This window comes from Peromyscus eremicus, chromosome 19 (genome assembly GCF_949786415.1).
Source record: "Peromyscus eremicus chromosome 19, PerEre_H2_v1, whole genome shotgun sequence".
Classification (NCBI taxonomy): Eukaryota; Metazoa; Chordata; class Mammalia; order Rodentia; family Cricetidae; genus Peromyscus; species Peromyscus eremicus.
In genome coordinates, this window is record NC_081435.1 from 64,123,828 (window position 1) to 64,132,144 (window position 8,317).

The following is an 8,317-nucleotide window of genomic DNA, read 5'->3' on the forward strand; positions in this document are numbered from 1 at the left end:
GGTAAATCGAAGGCATTGGCAGGGAGCTGAGGCTCACATCTTAAACTGCGAGCATGAAACAGAACACACTAGGAATGCACGAGGCTTTGAACTCAAACCACCCTTCTGAAACATGTCCCTCAGCAAGGCCGTGACCCCTAACCTACCCGAACAGCATCACCAGCTGGGGACCACGTAGTCACGGATTTGGGCCTCTGGAGGACATTCTTGTTTAAACCATCACAGTTCTGGTTTTGTTTCAGACATTTATTAACAGGTGCTTGCAGTTGGCTGACTTTTTTGAAAAAACCAAGTTGTAAACTTTTATTACAAATTAAAAAGGAAGTTCTTAAAAAATCTCAACTTGACTAGATATGAAATAATTAAAAAACCCACCCTTTAGGTGTGTTGAGAAAAGGTAGGAAAAAAAACAAACACAAACAAACAAACAAACAAAACATGTTTATCATTATCAGAAAGAGACATCTTTAGGTAAAAATAATAAAAACCCTCATGCTGCATAGATAATGCAGATAATTAGTTCTCCTGTATCTGGTCAACAGAAAAACAGGAAGCACTTAGGGTGTTCAGCTCCAATCTTTGTTCTTATTGCTGAAAATTCATATTCGTTTCTTCTTGTTGGATGACTAACCTGCATGAGGGTAGAGATGCTAACCCGGCATTTCCTCAGCTCCGCCCTGCTCAGCCTCTGGAGCCCACTAACTCTCAGCTGGTGGATCAGATGCTTTTGTCTCTTCACCATCTTGTGGTTCGGGTTTTTCTGGGCATCTACATCAGCAATTGAATTTGCAGCGACACCGACGTTGAGGTGGCTGCTGACCCCGAGTCTCATCTCCTTGAGTTCCCATCTCCTCTTCATTGCTGTCTTCTCTAGGCTGACTTCAGCAAGGAGGAGCCCTGCAAAACTCATGGTCTGTAATCCCTGTGATCTGTGTCACTGGTCTACCTTGCTTTCCTGCTCCCCGGTTATCAGCCCCTCCATCACTCCTTGCACAGGACAGTTGGAATGCTGTGGCCGTTGCCCACAGGGTCGCAGCATTTCAGGAGGGAACCTTCACCTGAAGTGGGGCCAGTAGGACAGGCATTGTTGGCCCTGGCCTTCAGAAGCACTCTCCAATCCCTTGTTCTTTTCCCCACTTTCAATATCCTGGTAATTTTGCTGGTAATTGCATGGAAATGGATGGTGCCTATAATGGTCACGGTCTGCTGCATATTTACTGCATTGAACTGGAACTCCACTAGGCCTGCAACATTTGAGGTCTCCACACCCTTTTCTCCTTCAACAACATCAACCCCCACTGTCCCTCCAACCCCTATGCTGCGAAGGTAGTTCCTGGGGTTCTTCTTTACAGCAGTCTGGTGTACAAGTGCATCTTCCTTGGTAAGCTTTCTGTTGATGAAACCATATCAGTTTCTTACATTGAACAATTTTATTGTTCCCAAAACCTTCCTTGCAATAGCCTTCTTGTCCCCATGGGAGGGTGCTGATGTGAGGCCACTCAGTCACCACTTGCCTGCTTGGTGGTTTTCAGCCTCCAGATTCATGGTTGTGGTGGTGGCAGTGACTAGGGTTGGTGGCTACTGCTGCTGCTCCTCTCCAGGGTGTGATGGCGAGTAGGACTGCATGGCAATGGAGCTCTCTCTACCCCTGCTATAGTTCTGAAGGCAGTAGATGGCTGCTCTGCCTACCAGCATTAGGTTCCAGACATGGGAAGTTTAAAGAATAAATAAAAGTGAAGGATCCTGTGCTGGCTGAATCTGTGCTGTTTTACAAGCTTCCTAAAATTGGCACCAGGAATTAATCTTGTATCTCTTTGCCTAGAAATGTGACACACTGAAACTCCTCTTTGCAGGAATCAGAGGAAGTGTGCAATGTGTGTGTACAGATGTTTGTGGGGAGAACAGGTAACTTACAGGACTCTAGTGAAATTATCTGAGCTGCAGGTACAATGCCTAGCACAAAATCAGTACTCGGTTCCAGGCACTGGCTGTCATTGCTTTTGCCCAGTTGCTTAGTCATTACTTCCAACCTTTCTACAGAGGTGCAATATTTATGGGCTGCGGTGGTCTGTTTTCCTTTGCTTTAGCATACATTTCATTCCCAATGCATTCTTTTAGTGCCACTAGCAATAAGCCAAAATTCAGATATGTGTTAGGGCAAAAGGCAGCTCCTTCCTGCTGTACAATAATCTTTTTGTACACTGTAAATATGTATTACTCTCATTGGTTCATAAAGAGCCAACTGGCTGATGGCTAGGTAGGATTTGGGGGGCAGAGAGAGCTCAGAGTCTCAAGAGTTCGAGGAGATGCAGATGAAGCAGGAAATGAACATGTTGTACTGAGATAAGGTTTGAATGGTAGAACATAGACAAAATATGGGTTAATTTAAGATGTACAAGCTAGTTAGTAACAAGCCTAGGCTATCAGCCAAGCATTTATAATTAATGTCTCTGTGTGGTTATTTGGGGAGCTGGCTAGCAATCCCTACAAAAAACTCAGCCTACAAATGGTGCCTCATATTGGGTGCCAGATAATGCGACAACTTATTAAGTAATAAAACTCGTAGACAAATATTAAAGACAAAAACCTGAGACAATCACAAGCAACCACAAAACTCACATCGCAGCCATTGGCTTCCCTGCTGGAAAGGGCCTCACATCCTTCTGGCCTACCTACTCTTCTCCAGGGCCTCTCTTTCTCAAGTTCACTGGGGAACTCTATGATCCATTCTGACCAGCAGAATGTGAGCGCCAACTCCCAGGTCAACACCTTGACTCCACTGAATGTCAGACCACAACACCTCCCATTCCCGTCACTCATGTATCTCCACTTTAGTCAAAAGATCTCACTCGGTTTGAATCCTTGGGCCTCAGCCTAGCCCATCACATGTGCTCAACCCTGTTTGACTCTCTGGAGGCAATAGCGGAGTTTCCTGTTACAAACATACCCCCAATCAAAAGTAAGAAAGCCTTTGGTATGTATTGTGGTATTCGATTTGATATGTCAACTTGGATGGGCCATAGTGGCCAGAAACGTGTCACACATTCTGGACGTTCCTGGGAGGGTGTTTTTTATACGAGATTAACATGCAAATTGGTTGACTTGAAAGCACTTGACTTTTCCATAAAGTGGATGAGTCTCATCCAGTCAGTTTTGAAGGTCTGAGCGGAAGATGGGCCTGGCTTTCCTGCAAGCAAGCAGGGATCTGCCAGCAGAACCAGTCTCTAGACTGAGACTGTAGCCCTCCCCCACATCTCCAGCCTGCTGGCCCACCTGCTTACTATACTTGTCAAACCTTGCCAATCCATGAGCCAGTTCTTAAAATAGCACTCAAACAACTCCGTCTCTCCTCTTCCTCTCTCCCTCTTCCTTAATTATATCTATAAGAAATTGCTTCTAGAAACCCTATGGATACCCAGATCTATGGATATTCACGTTCTTTAAGCACAAAGCATATTATTTGCACATAACCAACACGTACCTTCTTGTATGCTTTAAGCCATTCTGGTTTCTTCTCTAGATGCCTTATGATGCCTAATGCAATGTCAAGGCAGTGTAGACAGCTGCTATACTGTACTTCGGGGGTGTGATGACAAAAAAATTCCTGAATATTCAGTAAAGATTTGTGTTTGCATGCCTGTGGATACGTGTATGCAAGTGCATGTGTGTGCCGGAGGTTGAGCTGGGTGCCTTCCGCTATCACTCTCCACCTTACCTTCTTAAATATAATATTTTATGAATTCTTTGAGAATTTCTTACATGCATAAAATATGTTTTGATCATAAAATATGTTTGATTCATGCCTTACTCCTGCCCCTAACTCCTCCCAGGTCTGTCCTCCACTTTCTTGCCCCTGTCTACTTCATGTCCTCCTTTTATTTTAACCCACAGAGTTCGGTTTGTGCTGCCCATATACTCGCAGTTGAGGGGGCCTTCACTGGAGCTTGGTCAACCTACCAGGGGCCGCACCCTTAAAGAAAGCTGACCCCCTCTTTCCCACCAGAAGCTGTCAGCCATCAATAGCTCTTCAGCTGTAAGTGAAGGTTCATGAACCCCTCCCCTTCCACTCTAGAATGTTGACTGACTTGACCTTGTGCAGGCAAACACAGCTGCTGTGAGTTCAGGAGCACAGTGGCCCTGTCATGTTCAGGAGGCACTGTTTCACTCCAGTCCTCTGGTTCTTATAACCCTTCTGCCCTGTCTTCCACAACAGTTCTCAAGTCTTGGGAGGAGGGCTTATGATGTGGATGTCCCATCTCTGGATAAGCACCCCACAGATGCATTTTCTGTACTTGGACCGGTTGTGAATTTCTACATTAACTACTATCTACTACATAAAGAAACTTCTCTCATGAGGTCTGAATATTATACTAATATATTCCAACTTATCTTTCTCTCACTGAATGTGAGGTTTACCAGCTGCCTACACTAGCTAGTCACTGAGCTCCGGGGATCTGTGTGTCCTCGCCTACCCCACCTGTAACACTAAGGTTACAGTTCCATGTGACTATGCCTAGCTTTTACATATATACACAATGGGGATCTGAATTTGGGTTCTCATGCTTGCACACATTCAGTTTACATCCTGAGTCATCTCCCCAACCCAAGATGAAATGTTAAAAAATATTTTTGATCATAGATGTACACACACACACACACACACACACACACACACACACACACACACACACACACATGATGGTTCTGTTTCTCTGTAGAACCCCATCTAAAATATGTATCAAGATTCTTCAACTTCTTTCCTGAAATGCCTAATCAAAAGAGAATAATTTTTCTGCCTCCCTTTATTTTTCTATTGCAGTGAACTGCCTTAGGTGTCAGGGAAACAGTCGCGAAGACAGCCTAGACTCTGCTCATGAGGTGCTTGTCTATGGATTGGCTCACAAAACAACTAGCACTTCCTAAAGTGTGGGCCACACCTGGGACATGTGCCTTGACAAAGAGTCCCTTGGTCTGAGAAGTCTGGGAAACAGTCCTTGTAGAGATTTGAATTCAGTTGATCATATATGCCCTAGATGGTGGGATGGGCCCAGTTTGCACCCATTATCATTCTGCCTCATCACTAATAGCACTCTTTCATCTCTAAACATCATCAGTTGGTTCATAAATCATATGACCAGTCTGAATATAATTATATGAGTGCATTAAAGGCGCTGAGTCATCTTGTCTCAAAGAAACCCATTTAACTTGGTTAAGCCTGGTACTTCCAGGATGCAGCTATGTGACAATGGGATGGCTTTTTCATTGGCATCTCTTAACTCCTTTTAGGATAAATGTTCTAAAGAAGATTGACTTGGATGGAAGTAACATCCTTCATAAACACAGCAAGTAATAAGAGCCAGAGGGCAAGAGAAGGGGGACTCCTAAGAGAGAACTTGTTTGGGGCCTTGAAGAATGAACATTATATTTGACAGAAGGAACTAGAAGTTTGGAGAAGCAGCAGTGACCAAAATCTCTTAAATGTGAGGAAGAGAGAGACTTGGAATGGCAGCTCAGCTGGAAGAAATGGTATCTCTCCTTTCCATTCAAATATCTTGTTGGAATCATAGCTGTTCCTGCAGCCTCCTCACCTGGTTCCAGTGGCCAACAGGCAGATATGCAACATACTGACAGACAGACTAGAAAGAAGCTGCTGTTGAAATAGTTAACACAGCTGCCCGGGATCCACCAGCATCCCAGAATCAGCTCCCATCCCTCCCAACTTCTGGAATATCTGTAATTGCAGGCTGATGAATCACATTAAGCCAAGAATGACCACATCAGCAAGTAGTTGAATCCACTGCAGTGATTAAAAACTACCAACTTCTTCAGTCACGTGGGAGTTGCAGGAACCCATGCTGGGCTTTGAAAAAAAGTTATGCCTCGGCATCTGATTCTCAAATGCAGGGAAAGCTAGAGGCAGCAGGCTGTAAGGTTACCACCTCCCTGAATGATGTCAGCAAACCAGAGTGTGCCTTTAGCTTTGCCCTGGCCCGTTGGATTTTCTTTGAGGGCAGGGGTCAGGAAGCAAATGTTTTTATAGTCTTAACCTAGCACTCAGCAAAACTGCACTAATTAGTGATGCTGAGGAACCCAAGGCTCTGCACAGGCTAGAGCAAGTGTTCTACTGCTGAGCTACAAACCCTTGGCAAAATAAGGTGAAACAAACAAGCATCATGTTCATGCGACAGCTCTAAGCTTCATTTATTTAGCCACTAAAACAGGCTCACAGTTCTTTGGGGCATATGTTTGGTGACTGAGACATCAGTTTGGGGTTCCTCCTTCCCTTACCATATGGGTTAAGTTGATTGGAGCTCTTTCTCTGCAGATTTGAGGAAGGCTTGAGATTCCTAAAATCTCTGCCACTCCTCGTCCCTGAACCCCAAGTCCTCTGAAGTGGTTCTGTTTGGAGAACCCACACCGTCCCAAGCCTACCATCTCCACGGCAGTTTACTGAGCTTAAGACCCAGGCTGAGGTTTGCAGCAATTTCAGACCTAGCATGCGCACGAGGCGTTTGCCTGGGTAGAGCCTTTCCTGGTATTTGGAGGGGAGATAGAGAGAGATTCCTGCCATGATGAGCAAATCAAATCAACATTAGGCTTAATTCCATGCAGTGGGTCACAAAAAAGATGTGAACGAACGTAAGAGGCAAACATGTCGGGAAAAGGGGTTCCTGGGAACAGAAAGAAGGTAAAGAGTAATGAGGAATGAATATGACCAAAAACCTCTATATTATGAAATTATGAAAGAATGACTTAGAAGAAGAGGAGGAGGAGGAGGAGGAAGAGTGAGGATGACTATTAAAGGGCCTAGCTCATTCCCACAGTGCAGGCTCCTCCCACTTCTCTCTCTTGGCCTTCTTTTCTTAGAGCAAAAAGTCACTTTTTCCAGTTTCCTCCTACAGAGCTATCCTGCTCTTTCCTTACCCAAAATCTGACCCGGACCCCTTTTACACAGTCAAGGATTTTTTGTTGTTGTTGTTGAGACAGGGTCTCTCTCTCTCTCTCTCTCTCTGTCTCTCTCTCTCTGTCTCTGTCTCTCTCTCTGTGTCTCTGTCTGTCTGTCTGTCTGTCTGTCTGTCTCTCTCTCTCTCTCTCTCTCTCTGTAGTGCTGGAACTTGCAATGTAAACCAGGATGGTCTCAGACTTACAGAGGTCTTCCTGCCCCTGCCTGTTGAATCCTGGGATTAAAGGTGTGTGCCAACACACTCTCCAGAGGTCTATACAGTATCAGAGAGTGTAAATGGTCCTGTTAACCTGCTGTCTTTTCTTTCGTGTGTGTGTGTGTGTGTGTGTGTGTGTGTTGTTGTTGTTGTTGTTGTTTTGTTCGTGTTATTATTGTTGTTTTTGCAGTGCTTCTTCAGTTGAGGATTGAATCCAGGACCTCACACATTCTAGGCAAGCACTCTGCCTCCAAGGACACCTTAGGCCCATTCCCTATATTGTTGATCAGATCTCTGCAATCCCTTTTCTCTGAGTCCCTTTTCTCTGAATACTACATGCCTTTGAGCAGATTCTCCCTGATTTAGAGATTGAAACAAAAACTCGGATGCAGGTCACTTATTTGGGAAATGATCCCAAAGAAAATAGTCATAAGGAAGGGGGCAGGGAAGGAGAAAAGGTCAGTGGAAGGGTTCATCATGAAGACGGAGGAGGAGGTGCTGGTCTGCTGTGCCTCCGGGAATGTGGGGAACCATCTGCAGAGTGAGAGGCTAGGCTGTCTGCTGGCTCCCCTCCCCCCTGGAGGAGCACCGACCCAGGGACAGTGAAGCCTTGTGTTGTTGGCCTGCTTGGCTAATTGGTTGAGCAAATCCCTTCTGGGGAAGGCATGGGCTGCAATTCGGTGTACACTTGAGATGGTGTGAGGACAATGTGTGTCCCAGCTCAGGTGGAGCTGCCCCCTCGAGCTGCAGCTGAGTTAGAGGTGAGCCAACAGGATCTGATGTGGGGCACCAGGCTCTCCTACTGCACTTGCCAGACAAGAAAGAGGCCTAGTCATGGCTCACTCCTCTTCAGACACTGCCCATGTTGGAACCTCTACAAAGTTGAAATCCTGCTTTCAAGGGTAACTATTGCATAGTCTGTATTCCTGTAGCTATCACTCAGCCTTTGCTCAAATGTTTGGTCCTCTTGTCTTAGTCACGTGGTAGAGAGCACAAGGTCATAGGACTTAATGCAAGAGGTAGGGGCACTTCTGGACAATCACTTTAAAATCCAGTGTGTGATTCACCATCTCTGCTCCTGCTTCTGCAGTCATGGAAACACACATTGAGACAGAGATTGCATAGACCTAGGTGCTGTGGGATGTATGGCAAATGTG

At 45.3% G+C, this 8,317-nt stretch overlaps 1 pseudogene; it reads right to left on the bottom strand.

Moving 5' to 3' along the window:
• Positions 1-650: 650 nt before the first annotated feature.
• On the bottom strand, positions 651-1,626 carry LOC131895646 (Y-box-binding protein 1-like; annotated as a pseudogene).
• Between the last annotated feature and the right edge of the window lie 6,691 nt (positions 1,627-8,317).